We start from the raw sequence: 17,455 nt of genomic DNA on the forward strand, positions 1-17,455 counted from the left end.
TACATTAATTCTTATGGGGAAATTGGATTTGCTTAACATCATTTCGCTTAAGGTCTCATTTTTCAGCAACATAACTACAACGTTAAGCAAGGAGTTAATGTACCTCCATGGAAACATTTCCAAACATGGCATCCAACAAGCAAGTCAATTATAAAATTCCTCTGTAAATATATATTTCAAAATGTACCTGAGGGTGTAGGAGCACACCCAATACAAACACTCCTCCTTGCTGGAGGCTTTTCCAATAGTGAAATAACAAAGTCCATCACCAGTAGAGATGCTGAAGAAGCCCATAACTTGTACAGTACTTAAGAGGAAGCAGACAAGGATGCTTCTGCTTGCTGTACATGCCAATATGGCTTTTGGGTCTCATGGTGTCAAAGGAACCACAGTAATTAGAGGTCACCTGATACAGATATTTTGTCCTTGCTGTTCACTGATTTCCAGAAATGGAACACAGATAACACATGAATTGAAACAGACACCAGTACTAGCACAACTGACAAGCGTCGATTCATACCTGTGCATGCAATTTGTGATGCACTCACTCCTGATTTCTGCAATATACTTGCTACTGTATATACAGTAATAAAATGTGACTGCGTAATCTTATTTTGTATTGGGGGGATCTGTGTTCAATGTTGTAAAAACAAAGGGAGCTTACTGTTTCAGAGATCTTGCTAAATTTTGGAGTGATGAACCCTTGCTGCAGAAATTGCAGCTGAAGTTGGTAACAGTGCGTATGATCAGAGTGAGAGGAAAGACCCACAGAGACCTGAATTGATTTTGATGGCTAGACTGAAGCACAATGGACAAGTCACTGGCCAAACTCCCACCATGTGAAGACAGTTCTGAAGGACATGTCAAAAGAGCATTTGGCAAACAAAGATTTGCATGTCTTCGCACGCAGGTAAAGCAGATATTGCATCACCATTGCAACATAAACATAAAATGTGGATGATGAACTTTCTGTATTCTTCAAGGGTCCAATGGCATCTGAGCTTCTACAAGATCTTATTTGAGCCTGTACCCATACGGGTCACTGCACAATCAACAGTGCCTAATCAAAACAATCTTCCCTACACAGAACTGCATACATGCCTAGGAGAGCTGGCTTATCCTCTGTTTCAAGGCACACTGATAGAAGAAAGAAACAGTTTAACTATTGCCTTAGAACAGGGGTTCTCAAACTGGGGGTCGGGACCCCTCAGGGGGTCGCGAGGTTATCTAGGGGGTCACAAGCTGTCAGCCTCCACCCCAAACCCCACTTTGCCTCCAGCATTTATAATGGTGTTAAATATATAAAGAAGTGTTTTTAATTTATTGGGGGGGGGTCGCACTCAGAGGCTTGCTATATGAAAGGGGTCACCAGTACAAAAGTTTGAGAACCACTGCCATAGAAGTTACAAAATGAGAATGGAGTGGGCATTTGGCCATTTGAAAGTGAGGTGGTGCTGTCTTATGACTAGGTTAGAGGCTGCAGAACAATACTTGCCTAGGATTATAGCTGCATGTTATATTTTACACAATATTTGTGAGAAAGTCTCAGTGATGGGTGGTAGGCTGAGGTATAGAGAATTGCTCAGCGGTATGAGCAGCCAGCAAGGCACCCAGTACAAAATGTAAACCACGAGGACAATACTGTCAGAAAGAAAGAAATACTGTTCTTTCTTTGAGACTGGTGCCTGAACATCTGCACCTGTGTCTTTGGGGGAAGTGGGGTTGGATTTTGAGCACTAGAGTTGATTTTGCAGATATTAGAGCTGGCACATTATGGTATTTTTTGTTTGACTGTAGCATGTATGCTTTAATAACTCATTAAAACTTGTTAAGTTGAAAATTAGTGTTTGTGTGTGTCATACACTGAATGCTTTGAGACATCAATTTTTTTATTGAACAAATTATGCTATTAAGCCACCACCAAAAATAAAACTTTGAAAACACTACAAACTTTTCTCATAGTGATTAAAACATGAAACAGCTCTAAAGTGAAAAAGTGCAACATTCACATGCAGTGCAGATGTGGGGAGGCGGGAGGGTTCTTTTTTGGAGGCAGGGGTATGTCTTGCATTTGCTGCTTCTAATCTTTCTGCCTTCCGAGGTTCACTGCCAGGGCTCAAAGTTGCCAGGTGCACAGGTTGACTTGAATTTGCTGGCCTCCCATTGATGTTGTTCTTGCTGCCCTGGGCTGGGGCTGGGGAGGGGACATCCATGTCGTCCCAGTTCCCTGTATTATCCAGAGTCTGATGAACACGACTGAGTCCTGGTTGAGGGCACTGCATTGTCTGCTGGTCTAACAGCAGCATACATTCCAGCAGAGTGTTCTGCCTATTCATCACCTCCAGGAGCTGCTTGTGTGCGGCTTTGGTCATATAACAATGCTGTCCTGGGCCAGTTCAATGGTGTCTCTGGATAGTTGCCTGTATACCTCCCTCTAATACATTAAACACACCATCCAGTTCTTCATAAGTGTGTGGGGTGGGTGGTTTTTTTTTTTTTTTTTTGCAAGTCTGTAAGTAGGGCTCTAAACATCTCCTCTTTGTACCTCCATTTCTTCCCCCACCGGTTGCCAGTCACTGAGCGGTTGATGAAGGCTCTGTTCTTGAAGGTCTCACTGCTGCAGGTACCATGGCTGGGGCAGCAGAGAAAAGGAAAAAAATAGTTATTGTTCATATTAGTAGTGTTTCCACAGAAGCAGTGACAGCACTTTTCTTATCCTCTATTTCTTCATTCCATTCCCTGAGATTCATCCCAGTCTCGGGAGACCTCAGAGATAAGTGATGTGTACATGTGGGCTAAATAGGATGCTGGGATTGGTGTTCCCGGTTGGGGCTTGCAGTTTATGCTATGCCTTGAAGGTACTTCTATGGATGCACGATATTCCTGATTGGACCACTGAGATGAAGGTAGGGATGAATCAGGAGGGAGCTGGATAGCATTTCCCTCTGCATCCCCTTTAGGCTGTCCTAACTCTTGATGACTTACATTGAGGCAGGTGACTAGGAGCAGAGAAGGGGCTTAAAAGGCAAAGGATACACTAGAGAGATATGTTGTGAATTATTCACCAAGACGGTCCTCCCAGAAGTGCAAAAGAGTTGCAAGCTATACCAGGAACAATGGTAGTGCTGCTGAATGTACACACTAAAATGAAGACTTTCTCAGCCTTCAGTCTGCTCTCTCTCTCCTGCAGAGATTCAGAAAGTGCAAAGAAAAGTAGATTGGGTTCTACATTGATTGTTTAAAATCTTAACAGCTCCCAGTCTTTTTCTATTAAATATATAACCTATGGAAGGCCATTATGCCTCCTTTGTCTACTTTACTGCAATAATGATTAAAGTGGTATTCGATATACCTCAGTCAATTGCCTTAAGAGCTGTAGTCATGCAATTCCTAACCTAATTTTCTCCTGCAATGCAACAAATGCAACATTGTTACAGACTATACATTTCTGTAGGGACCATTAGCTCTATTAGCTATATGGGCATGCAATATATGCAACCCATATAACTCATATAAACTGAAAACTAACCTAACCTTTTTTCCCCCCCAAATGACCATCTTAGAAGATTGTTGAATTTCACACACTACATAGATTCAAATGAAACTATCACGCTAGGGAAGGGGAAAGTTGTAGCTGTTTCACGTGACCACCATTTTGAGCATGCGAATAGAGAGAAGGGGCAATATTTGCTAGGAAATTAGTAGATGTGTATATGCTCTTCGTGACATGGGTTTGTAAACAGTTGATGGTCGGGGCATTAGTACGAGATAGAAGTTGATTACCTGGCCCAGCTGCCATTTTGAAAATATTCTTAGGGAAGGCAGAACAAAGGGGCGGGACAGTGTTGGGTGAGGGCAGGAGGCTCAGAAAGGCTGGTAGTTCACATACAACCCAAATGGCAGCTGCCACTGGGCACCCAGAACAGAAGCTAGCACTGCTGTATAGTATAATAATAAATTGTAAAGATAGATACTTACATGTAAAAGTCTCCTGGAGAGGATCTTCCTGCTGTAGCTTGGACTGGGATTCGAGCTAGGAATTGGGCCTCTCTCAGGGTCTCAAGTGCTGAAGAGATCCTGGCTGTATGAGGAGATCACTTCAATGTCCTCCACCCATGAATCGTGGCCATCTTCAGGGGGCCTCAGTCGCCTCAGCAGGGACACCACTGCTCACAAGGGGATTGGGTTCTAGAGGCATGCCAGCTCTTCATAGAGCAGATTGTCACATGGGACCTCTGGACTTGTTTCTGGCATCCCTGGAGGTTTTCGTACATTCTTCTGAGCTCTTTCATCTTTATATTGTACTGCTTAACATCCTGGCTGTGACCCTGCTTGGCCATCTGTTCAGTGTTGTTCTCAAAAAGATTCTTATGGTGGTGTTTGGTTGCAAAAGTTTGCTGTACTGTCATTTCTCACCAGATTGCAAGATAAAAAAATAAATCTCGCCCCAGCTTCTTGCGGCTGCACAAATATTGCTGTAATGCTGATATACTGAAATCCAGGAGCAAATGGGCCAATCCTGGCCTCTCACCAGTTTTTAAAGGGTGGATGAGACATCCAGTCAACTTGATCCCTGAGCCGCGGAGGGCACAGGTAAACAGACAGGTCGGTCACAGATACCCGCAAAGCAGTGGGGATAGCAGTGGAAGGACTGCCAAATAATGTGCAAAAGTATTGTGGGCACACGAACAACAAACTTACTCCACTCTGAAAGCATAGAGCAGAATTTGCAGCAAATAGAGAGTCAGTGTGCTTTAAGGGTTTGCACTGTGTGCACAGTCATTTTCAATTCACGCTAGCTTGAATTAATGCTAACAAAACCCCCTGTGTAGACAAGCGCTATTGTTTTGAAGCTCCCTACAGACTTAGTTTGGAGGTGTGAATACCCCAGTATCGCAGTGGAGATTTAGCTCCAAGAGCGACTATACTAGGAATTCTCATTCTCTTCCCCTCCCCACGCACACACAGACACATACACCCTGAAATGGAGGAAAGCTGCACAACTCACTCCACATGAAGGGTGGCAGTACTAGGACATGGGGGAAGAACCCACAAGGACTCCATGTCATAGTGTCCTAGAGTCCTGGACTGCATTCCCTGGCCCTGCTTAGGGCAGAGTGCCACAGATTAACTTTATGTTGCTGGGGAGGGAAGGGAAGAAGGAGAGAATGGAAGTATTTCTTTTGCACTAGATTTGCTGTTTTACCCTTTCACTGATTGTCTCCTTGTTACTGTATTAGGCTTTGCTTACACTGGCACTTTTGTCATTAAAACTTTTGTTGCCCCCAAACGACAAAAGTTTTAACGACAAAAAGTGCCAGTGTGGACAGCACTTCGTCAGGGGGATCTGCATTACCGGCGACGAAACTACTGTTCCTCACTGGGGGTGGTTTTATTTTGTTGCCAGGAGAGCTCTCTCCCAGCCATAAAGAGCAACTACCCAGCGCACCTTATAACAGCCACACAGTTGTAAGGGGCGCAGTGTAGACATAGTCTTAGGAAAAAGGATATACAGATATACCCAATCTGTCTTTGCTAGACCATTCATTCATTGTTTTGAATATCTTTATTTCCTCCTCTCTAAAGTAAATGATCCCAATCTTTTCCAACTCTTCCTATAGGAAAAAAAATCTAGGTGTCTACCATTTTAACTGCCAGAACCCCCTCTATTTCTACAAATAATAGAAATAATAAAGAAGTTACAAAAGCTAAATTCAGTATTCTGGATCACTGTGACCAGATCCTCATCTGGAGGAAGGGAAGAAGTTTCCTAGCAAGCTGGAGTTGAAAAGCATTTGTAAAAACTGATGCAACCTGGTCATGCATACCCAGTGGGGAGTCTAATGCCACTTTGACAAATGGGAACTGTATGCCTTCAAGAAAAGGTGGAGACCACATCTCTGCCAGTTCGTCTATGCATTTGTCTTTTTCTGATCAGCACCACTTTAGCCTTCCCTGGGTTCAGCTTGAGCCAGCTGTTCTTCACCCAAGAGCTAATTTCTTGTAGACATTCTTACATATTAGTAGTGGCACTGGTTGTATAAGTTGAGAGTGATGTATCTAGTTGAGTGCCATCAGCATAGTATTGGCAACTAAGCCCATTAGGTCTCATTCTTCCCAAAGCGGTCTCACATATTCATTCAAGAGAACACAGAGAAGGTATGGATCCTTATGGGACTTTGCAGGTGAGGGCCTTTGGAAAGGAGGAGCAGTTACCCATTATCATTCTTTGAATTCTGCCAGAGAGAAACAATTGCAGCCATTGTAGTTCTGGACCATCTACTCCTGCTACGTCGTATAGGTGTGTTAGTAGCTCCTTGTCAGTAGCACGGTGTCAAAGACTGCAGAGAGGTCCAGCAGCTTAAACATGAACATTTTGCTGTGTCCATGACCATAAGGTGGTCTTTTAGTGCCACTAGAGTCGTCTGTACTGTGCCCTAGTTTGACCGCTGTCAGTGAGGCATCCAAGATGCTGGCTGATCACCATTTTTCTAACTACTGGTTACACCACACTGATTTGAATTTTATCTGCTATAATTGATCTTTTACTATTGACATAAAACCCCCACAGCTCAGTGTGTGCACTTATCTCGTGACTAAGAAGTTCTTTTAGAGGCTGTTATATGAACTGCTGTCCTTTCCACTTAAAAACTATGCTAGTTTGGAATGTGAATATACAGAATACCGTCTTCTTTACAGTCTCAAGAAACCATTGAGGAGGCATAGCTAGATTCAGCTATTGATCTCCTCACCTCCTTCAGGACCCCACTGCACTTTTAGGTTTCCTTCCAAAAAAGGACCAGGAACTCAGAACACTGGCTTCCAAAAAAATTCCTCTTGGACCACACAATAACCTGACGTTTCCGAGAGATCCAAATGTATATTGCTGCCTGAAGGGCCAGACTGGTGTGGTTAAATACACATGTTTAGAAATGGTTCACTGATTTAGGAGTATAAACTAAATAAACTGATAATTCAACTTCAATTACCTAGGTGGCCAGCCACCTCAAGTCCAGAAGCAAACCCTTGTTGGAATCTCTTCCAATAGACTAGAGTGACAATACAAATGGCACTAGATCAAAGAGCAGTAACGAGAACACACTCCTCTGCCAGAGAATCTACCTAAATCTGCATTATAAATATTTATATATGCCTTTTAAAGTCATCCATCCTCTAAAGTTACCTTTGACTGCTCTTTCTTGGTGCAGATAAGTAAATGTCATAGCTATCTGGTGACTAACCAGTCAGATAAAGAAAACAATGTAAAATGACAAATATTTTTTAAATGGTCAGATGCAATTAGAGGCTACAGATTTATAAAGATGATACAGCAGATTAACCTAGAAGATCCTGCTGTATTTCTGACTGGGTTCTGAGCTTTATTACTGCATGTATAATAGTTTTTTTCACATGGGCCTTTAGTACCTTTATATCATTCTGGGCACCAGTTCACAGCTAGAGAAAAGAACTGGACATTTTGTTCCCTTGTAAAATTGAGAGATGGATTTGGAACAGTATAAAGACAATCATGTACAGAAATCTACTTTTTCATGCAAATAAAGCAGTTCACAAATCTACTGGTTAAGGAAGTAGACAAGGATTCTTTCTCCCCATTCAATTCACTCTTTTCAATTTCTTGCACTTGAAGCTTTTTCTAAAAAATGTTTCATGAATCAAGTTCAGTTCTCAAGGTCCCAACAATGACATTCAGACATTTAATTAGTAGGCCATCACTTGAGCTGGCATCTAAACCTTTTGTCAAAGACCTAATTCCATACCAATTCAAACACCCTATTAGTCTAATATTAACTACAGGAAACCATATGACATCTTAGTTCACAGACTGCACTGCATGCACTAATATAACATTGTAGTGATAGTTTAAATGAATGCAAGCATACAGACATAAGATGTATAAATCTTTTGAAGCTGGTAACAGCATTCCATGTCTCTGCAAAACAAAAAACAAAAAAAAGACTTACCTGTATACTCAAAAGGTAACTGTGTTTGATATAAGGCTCAAGAGAGGCCTGTACTTCTGAGACTCTGGCAGTCCAGATGCAGATCTTTATCTGGATGTAACCCAACGTAAGACCTGAGCTCTGAAGATTCTGTATTTTGTTGATTCAAACATTATCAGTCAACTACTACTGACTTCAGCAAGGATACTATTTACCCCCTGGAGTGGACAGGAGTGCTGTTGAGAAAGCCAAGCACTTCCCTAGGCCCTTTCTAGCTATTATGTAGAAGCTTGTCAGAATGCTCTGAAGCCTCAGACCCTGGAATCAGTATCTTCCAAGCTAACAGCACAGGTGAGAAGGAAGAACACAGAAGAAAAGTTACTGCACTGCACAAATCTAGATATTAACCACACAGCATTTTATTCTTATTTAATACTAACCAGCTGATTGACAGCATTGGTATTTGCCTTCACCTCCACTGCTAAGGACACCTTCAAAATGAGGACCAGTAAAACCTTAAAACAAAAGAACAAAACCCCAAACATTTATTTCTGATTCAGCTGCATCTTCAGAGTGCAAGTGCCACTGAGGTGGTGAACTGAGGTGAGTAACAAAAGTCAGGTATTTATTTCGATCAGTACAAATTTACCCTGTACAATGGACCAGATGGGCAATGGCAGCATAACACAGATGTCTGCATATTGGTACACAGTGGAAATTCTGTGCAAGACCCACATGCACTCTTAACCAACACAGTTCCAATTTTGGCCCTTCCAGGCTGTGGGAATATAGCAAGAAAGAGGGAGAAGAAATGTACCCTTCTTTCTGCCTGAGTGTAGGCAGAAAAAGATTAATGTAAAAATTTTTTTTAAAAAATCATATCTTGGGGAAAGAAGGGATGAAACTAAAAAAATTGAGCTTTAAAACCTTCGAAAGCAGCTGCTTTGATACTCTTCCATTAGAGGAAATTCAACTTGGCAGCTGCAATAAAGTCCATTGAAACCACTTTAAAGCCTTAACTTTTGACTGAAAAAAAATTCTGGATATGCCAATGAAGTTCAAAATTATCTGTCACCTTCACTGGAGAACCTGAAACTTACTTCTATAGTATTCATGAAGTTCTTTGAAGGCAAGCATATATCGCCTGATCTGAACTTGATTCACAGATCTCTTTGATCTCTGTGTTCTTTTAATTGTTTCTATTTCCCCAAATAGTCTCATATTCTGTGACTAAGACATGGCATTTTGCTCAGTCCTCTGCAAGTAACAACTGAAGCCTTTCAGCCTAACCAGTTAAACCATTACATTAAGTCCAAATTTTTGTCAGTACTTAATTGGATTCAATAAAGCTGTGCACAAACTGCAAAAGCTTGATCCTAGTCACTCAAATTTTAAAACTAATTTGCTTTGTCCATGTTTGTGTCCTTTCCCTATTAGCTATTACCCAGTTAGAAAATGAGGACAATATCATACCAAATACTCACAGAAAGCCATTTGTGACTCATCTATAAAGTGAAAAAAAATTATGAAGACTAGTCAAATTTGATTAAGTAAAATTAATGAAAATCACAATCTGCTTGTGAACATTCTTTAAATAGAAAGAGGTTACATTCAATTAAGTAGTTGAGACATTTTTTCCCCTCTTCTAATACTGAGTAAACAACCTTTGATAAGACTCTCCTACTGACTTCATTGGACGTTTGGAATCAAAATGACAAAACTTCAGCAGAGAGGCATGTTTTCAGGCACTGTAGCATTCAATTCCCCAAGAAAGTTTGTGGCCCGTCATTGGGAGATTTGAATTTAATTTGCAGCCCTTGGGTCATACTCTATGAGAACCAGAGCTGAGTCTGACAAAGGTGTAAAACTCTAATTAGCAACATATTAACCCTAGAGTGAAAGAATCACATCTATACACAACTCAACTGTGACCTCTGTAATTGATTAGGGAATAGCATTGATTAGTTCCAAACTGATTCTTACACAGTCCTTCACTCAAATGATAGAGGCTGTAATGTGGTGTTTCAACAATGAAGGTTTTAAAACGGGGAAGAGACAATGTGAACCTGAGAATTTTTGGCATCAATAAGTTAAGGGAGAGTCAGCTCACCTAAATTATGTTTGCTGCATTCATGATTTCTTTACATTCTTATAACACACTAATGAAATATGTTTAATCTCTCTTCCATTTCTCCATCTCTTGCCAGTTGTTGAATAATAGAAGACCAACCCAATTTTCACACCACAAAGAGCTAAGTTCAGATCTATATGATTAATATCACTAACATTAAGTGCACAAACAATTAAAAGTAATTCATAAATATATTACAGACATCTGTTTATCAGACCAAGTAAATTAATACCTTATTCACTTAAATAATTAATTCCTGTACAACTAGCCTGCAATGGCATCATAGCAATCTTTCATTTACAATTCTATTATATTTTGTAACGGTTTAAATAATTTATATCTTTGACAATCCTTAATATTTAGGGAATAAGAACATAAAAATGGCAAAGGTCCACCTAGCCCAGTATCCTGTCTTCCGACAGTGGCCAGTGCCAGGTGCCCCAGAGGGAATTAACTGAATAGGTAATCATCAAGTGATCCATCCTGTCTCTCATTCCCAACTTCTGGCAAACAAAGTCTAGGGATACAATCCTTGCCCATCCTGGCTAATAGCCATTGATGGACCTATCCTCCATGAATTTATCTAATTCTTTTTTGAACCCAGTTATGGTCTTGACCTTCACAACATCCTCTGGCAAGGAGTTCCACAGGTTGATTGTGTGTTGTGTGAAGAAATACTTCCTTTTATTTGTTTTAAACTTGCTGCCTATTAATTTCATTTGGTGATCCCTAATGCTTGTGTTATGAGAAGTAGTAAACAACACTTCCTTATCTACTTTCTCTACACCAGTCATGATTTTATAGAGCTTAATCATATCTCCCCTTAGCCATCTCTTTTCCAAGCTGAAAAGTCCCAGTCTTATTAATCTCTGCTTATACGGAAACCGTTCCATACCCCTAATCATTTTTGTTGCCCTTTTCTGAACCTTTTCCAATATATCTTTTTTGAGATGCGGCAACCACATCTGCACACAGTATTCAAGATGTGGGCATACCACAGATTTATAGGGAGGCAACATGATATTTTGTGTCCCATTTTCTATCCCCTTCTTAATTATTCCCAGCATTCTGTTCGCTTTTTTGACTGCCGCTACACATTGAGTGGATGTTTTCAGAGAACTATGACTCCAAGATCTCTTTCTTGAGTGGTAACAGCTAATTTAGACCCCAGCATTTTATATATATAGTTGGGATTATGCTTTCCAATGTGCATTACTTTGTATTCATCAACATTAAATTTCATCTGCCATTTTGTTGCCCAGTCACCCAGATCCTTTTGTAGCTCTTCACAGTCTGCCTGGGTCTTAACTATCTTTAGTAATTTTGTATTATCTTCAAATTTTGCCACCTCACTGTTTACCCGTTTTTCCAGATCATATAGCACCATCAGACTATTTTATGCATCATTCTGATTCAATCTTCGCACTAAACTATGAACCCAGTCTTAGTAATGTCATTAGTTTCCTGTTATTGTCTAACACTGCTGTTAATGATTAAAAATGTGTTTCTAAGGAATTACTCCGCTCCTATGAAAGAAACTGTACATACCCAGCCTATACATTTTAATGTATTATACAACGATCAAATTTTAAAATTTGATATTTTCCAAGTAGAGCTTAGTTAGTGTAACTCCTTTGCTACTACTGCCCACTGTTCCAAAACTAGTTTGAAAGGACAAGATTTTTTTGGTTGGTTGGTTTGTTTAATATACTGTGCCTTGGCATGGGCAAAGCAGGGCCCATCTCTTCCCCTTTCCTAACATTTGCAAGTCTTCTGGTTCCCCCTAGAGCCAACTACTATTAAATAAAGCAATAATCCTTCAGTTAGGACACCAAAATGGACCGTCTTGTGAAGGGTCTACTAATATTCCTCCATCAAGTTAAACTAAGGGTACATCTACACTACCGGGGGGAGTCGATTTAAGATGCGCAAATTCAGCTACGTGAACAGCATAGCTGAATTCAACGTATTGCAGCCGACTTACCCCGTTGTGAGGACGGCGGCAAAATCGACTTCTGCGGCTTTTTGTCGGCGGCGCTTACTACCACCTCCGCTGGTGGAGTTAGAGTGCCGATTCGGGGATCGATTGTCGCGTCCCAACGGGACGTGATAAATCGATCCCCGAGAGGTCGATTTCTACCCGCCGATTCAGGCAGGTAGTATAGACCTAGCCTAATGCACTATGACCCTGCACCCAATGCTCAATATCAGAAGTATTACAGGCAAATGTGCTCATAATCTTGTCAACTACCTCTCTCCCCTTTTATTTTAAATCCTTCCTAACTGTCTCTTCTCCCTTCCATATGCCTCCCACAATACCATGCCCACTAAATACAGTTCTCTGGATGCCAGAAAACATTTCTCCTCAACAAGAGAAGAATGGCTTCCACAAATGCAAATCAGTGAGGCAAAGATTGTCAACTCAGTTAAGGAAGTAGTAAACAAGAAGTGTCCAGCCCAAAATAAAAATACTCTTCACTTTCAAGTTAAGGAGTGAGAACTAAACCCTATCCAGTCATGTAACAGAGGCACAGATATTTCCAGTTTCTGTAACAAGATGCAAGTCTACAATTAAAATAGGTTGACATATGATCAAAAAGGTTCTACAGAAGTATAGTATGGTTGATAGTTACATCACTATCATAAATTTGTATTCCTTTATCATGCCTATCTTATATTATTTCAATAAAACTCATAATTACAGTCTGAGTTTAACAAGACAAAAACCCCTAAACTTGCAAAATATTGCTAGCATAGGCTTTTTTTTTTTTATTGTTAAGAACAAAGTATCAGTGTCACTATTATGATGTGAGGAATTACCAACTAATCAGATGTTCATTTTAGTAATCAATCCATTAGCTAACTAGCCTTGGCCCATTCATTCATTCCATCATCATCCTACAGGCTACTAAAACCCAGATTCTAAAAATATGAATACTCAAGGTAAAAAGGAAAAGACTAAAATGTGTCCCCATTGTGCAACAGACTTAGTTTGGAGTAAAAAATATTTGAGATTTACCACTTTTTCCCATAAAGGTTTCAGATGTGTGGACAGGGCCTTGGATTTTGTGATTTCTATTATATAACACTACTGAACTGCCATATGGCTATTGGACACTTTGAAAATTAAAGTGTGTGTGTAAGATGAACTCTGCGCTAAACTTAAGTCTTTTAGAATGTCATTCATCATACTTTTTAGAACCACCTGATATTTAATGTACTGCAAAATGCTCTGACAACAAGCATTTAATAATTCTGTGAAAAGTTATTCATTTTTACAAGATGTGTACACTAAATAGTTTAACACAGACAGAAAAAGTTAACTAGCATAAGACAATTTGAGTGTCTCATTTTCACTTAGGCTACCAATATATTTTCAGGCTGTTAGCCAACACCAAATGAACCACATCTAATTTTGTTCAATTTGATCATTTCAACATGTATTAAAAAGTTTTATGCTGATCCAACTGGAAAAAGACAGCAATTCAAGATACTAGTTACCCCTTATTTTTGGTTATTGATGGACCACTGAAAGGAATATTTGAAGGTGAATTATATGAGCAAGCACACCTTGCAAACAACCCACCAAGGGTATCTGTAAGTACATAAAAATAACTAATATTAATTCAATGAGTTCTACTTGAATAAAAGCATACATAAACTTCAGTAAAATGCCGTTGCCCACTGGGATAAGCAGCTATCAGCACAGCATTGCTCCTCTGACCTAAATTAATGCATCTGAAATTTCATGTATGATTCTTTAGAATAGAAATGTTCAGGAAATGTTGAGGTAAATCAGACAAGCATTTGAGATAGAGTTAAAAAACAAAGGTGATTTCATTTCTTGAATTTTTTTTTTTTTTTTTTTTTTGGCACTTGTTTTAACTTTGAAATGGTTTAGACTAGACACAAATGTGTTTTGATCTGTTGGTTTCTGGCAAGGACTAGGGCCTATGACCAGCTTTGTGGGGATTCTTTACAGAAGTTAGTTATTAAAAGATGATGCATACAAGCCAAAGCTAAAATTGTGTTGTGTACTTACTCTTCCACCAGTCAATTTTATTCTCAACTATCTGAGGTCTCTTTCAGCAAGACTCATTTTCTACAACAAGTTTGATTACTGTATCTTTCAATAAGGGGAAATGCAAAAAAAACCCCATTGTTTATGGTTTTTACTGTTTGATATTTTAAATAAAATGAAACTGCAAATGCAATTTTTACACAGTTAAAACAAGTGTCAAAATGCAAAAGTTTAGGTATCTAAAGCTAAATTAAAAAATCTCAGATTTGACCATGGAGTATTGGCTATTCCTGTTTTTCTTGCTCAGTGTGTAGTTTAATATACTTTTATTGTATGTAATAGTATGTTTAGTGTATTGCACTACAAATATCGCAAGAAAAACAAGAACAAAAAATGACATATGCATATCATCCCAACACAACGGGAGGCAGAATTAAATAAAATCTGAAAAAAAATTATCAGTTATGTTTTTGTGTAGTATACAACTAATTATAGCCATCCTTTTGCCAGATAAGTCATTTACATTCTTGGTGGAACTCAGAATATCCCTATATTCCTTGAGGCCTCAGATCATAGCTAAAAGAAGAACAGGAGTACTTGTGGCACCTGTTCTTCTTTTTGCGGATACAGACTAACACGGCTGTTACTCAGAAACAGATCATAGCTAGTATCCTTCCATCAGGAAGATGTGCTTTCAGTTGCACATGCAAGCCTTTTACAGAGTGGGAGGTAAAGAGACATCAAGAAAACAGAAGTCCACTCAAAAAAAGTAAGGTAAAGGATTGTATGACTTCCACTTTAACTTGACTAACATTTTCTAGGTCGCTAGGACTGGCAAGAGCTATTTGGCATAACAACCTCATCAAACTCAGTTTAAAAAAAAGGAAAGCTTTAATACCACAACTCTTGAAGCCCACGGTAAAGAATAAATTAATATTCCTTTGTCATTTAAATCAGAGCGTAGATAATTAAACCAGGCCCACTACAAGAACTATAGTTAAAAAACTACTATTTCAAATATATCACGCCATGTAAGCAGGGCATGAAAAATCTACTCCCCCACCAGGGGCATAAAAAAAACTTTTCCTGAGGATCAGGAGTTGGTGAAAGTGAGCCTAAACTATCAGTTTCTGCAGAATTTCTTCACCCCCCCCCACCCCCCCAGAAGTATTAAGGTTTCTAGCCTTATGACTGCTAGGATAAGCTTTTCAAATGTCAACAGATGCAGGCCCACCTTCCTCAGGGTGCTGCTACTACCATTCATAATTTCACTGATGCCGGCCCCTCTGTGAAAGCTAACAGGGCACTGGTAACTTTTAGAGCTGTTAATCAGAACACCTTGTCACCCAGTGAAGTTGGAAAGTGAAACAGACTAGAATCATGTAAGTATCCTGTTTAATCTAGGATCAGAGAGAAGGACTAGGAACACCTCAAAAACGGAGGCAGTGGTCAAAAGGTAGAGTTATATTACACAGACCTATAAGCAGCAGCAGAAGAAACCTCCATAGCCTTCAGAAGGCTTTGGAGTCTGGGATAAGCGATGAAGGTCCTCTCTAGCAACCGGAGCAAGGCGTGGGGTGGCTGGGACTTTACTTTTAAATTTAATTCCCTCTCTCTTCCCCCGCCCCGAGAAGCTAAAAAGAGCTGGGCTTTTCACAGACATTGCTATCAGGCTTCACTACATACACATTCTGGCCTTTAACGATCAGATATCTGGGAAATTTTCAACTCCTGACAGAAAGCATTAAGTTTATATTGTTATACTACAATATGAAAGTTGTATATTACAGGCCGTATTTGTTACAGTGGAGCTGGGAACTAAACTCAGATCTAGATATGAGTCCCGGTCTAGTGCCTCTGCCAAAACATCACCCTTCCGTTCCTCAACCTTCCAAGGGGTAACGCACAGGACAGGTATTGGTCAGTAGGCTAATAGATATTCCCCCCACCATCGGAAAGGGTTATTTAATCAAATCTTGAGATACTGAGTCAGTATCCGTGGGAAGCTCGGGTCAACAGGTCACACAAACTGGGAATAAAAGGGCCTGGGCTCCCCGGGGGTGGCTATCCCCAGGGGTGGTACCCGGGGCTCTACCGGCTGGGGAAGCGGGGTGCCACGGGCGGCAGCATGCAGGGGCGGACTGCCAAGAGACGGGGACTCGCCGGGGTGCTGCCCTGGGGGGGTGCTGGGGGCTGGCGGTGCCATGCGGGGAGGGGCCCGGCTCTCTCTCACTCACCTGTCTGCTCTCTCCCCACCCAGCCGCGCCGCCGCCGCCGCGGCGACTCCTCCGACTCCAGCTCGGCCCCAGGCAGCGGGCGGAAGAGGCAGCCGGGGCCGTACTCGGCCGCACATACAGGGCGCTGGGCCGACAGACACTCCCCCTTCTCACAGGCCGGGGCCGGCCCCTGTCCCGCTGTCCCGGCTCCTCATCCCCGTAGCACGGGCCGAGCAGCCCCGGCCCCTCCGAGCTTCCCTCCGGCTTCAGTCACCGGCCGCCCCCACCACGACCCCACAACGCGACCACCCCTCCTCACTCCTCCTCCCGGACTGGTCTCCCCGCCGCCATCTTGCCTGAGGGGAGAGCGTAGTGCGCAGGCGCGGCCGGGGGAATCCCGGCTCCAGCAGCCGGCCCTGGAAGAACCGGAATCGGCTTGGGGAGCCAATGCGCACGCGCGAAGGAAGGAGCCTCTTCGTCTTCCCCCTTCTTTTTACACACACCTGCCGTGCGCTGCTGCGTCCGTCCCGCAGAGTGCTTGCTGTGGGTGGTTCCTGTACTAAGAAAGGCAGCACTGGGAAGAGCAAGAAACAGAGCCTCGAGGCTTCCAGAGCAGGGCTGGCTCTGGCTTTTTTGCTGTCCCAAGCAAAACAAAGAACAAAACAAAAAAAACTGCGGGGGCGGAGCGGCGAAGCAAAAAAAAAAAACACAACAAAAAACAACCTCCTGCGGAGTGGCAAAGCGCGCACACACACACACACACACACATCCCCCCCCACCTGCGGGGTGGCCGGAATGGCAAAGCACACACACAGAGACACACAAAAACCACCTGCAGAGCGGCAAAGTACACACACACAAAAACCGCCTGCAGAGCAGCAAAGCACACACACACACAAACGCCTGCGGGGCAGCTGGAGCAGAAAAGCTCACACACATACAAAAAAACCACCTGCGGGGCGGCCGGAGCGGAAAAGCACACACACACACACACAAAACACCTGCAGGGTGGCCGGAGCAGCAAAGCACACACACACACAAAACACCTGCGGGGTGGCCGGAGCAGCAAAGCACACACACACACACACACACACACACACACACACAAAACACCTGCGGGGTGGCC

General features: G+C 41.7%; 1 protein-coding gene across 3 annotated transcripts in view; it reads right to left on the minus strand.

The window, feature by feature from the left end:
• APC (APC regulator of WNT signaling pathway) overlaps window positions 1–16,597 on the minus strand; it is a 188,100-nt gene extending 171,503 nt beyond the window's left edge. For 2 of the 3 annotated variants that reach the window (XM_054031529.1, XM_054031524.1), the window contains exon 1: window positions 16,351–16,442. The gene's annotated coding sequence lies outside the window, so the exon portion shown is untranslated. Of the gene's footprint in view, window positions 1–16,350 lie in introns of all 3 variants that reach the window. The other variant, XM_054031530.1, reaches the window with a different exon arrangement.
• Window positions 16,598–17,455: the final 858 nt, after the last annotated feature.

This window comes from Malaclemys terrapin, chromosome 6 (genome assembly GCF_027887155.1).
Source record: "Malaclemys terrapin pileata isolate rMalTer1 chromosome 6, rMalTer1.hap1, whole genome shotgun sequence".
NCBI classification, from domain to species: domain Eukaryota; kingdom Metazoa; phylum Chordata; order Testudines; family Emydidae; genus Malaclemys; species Malaclemys terrapin.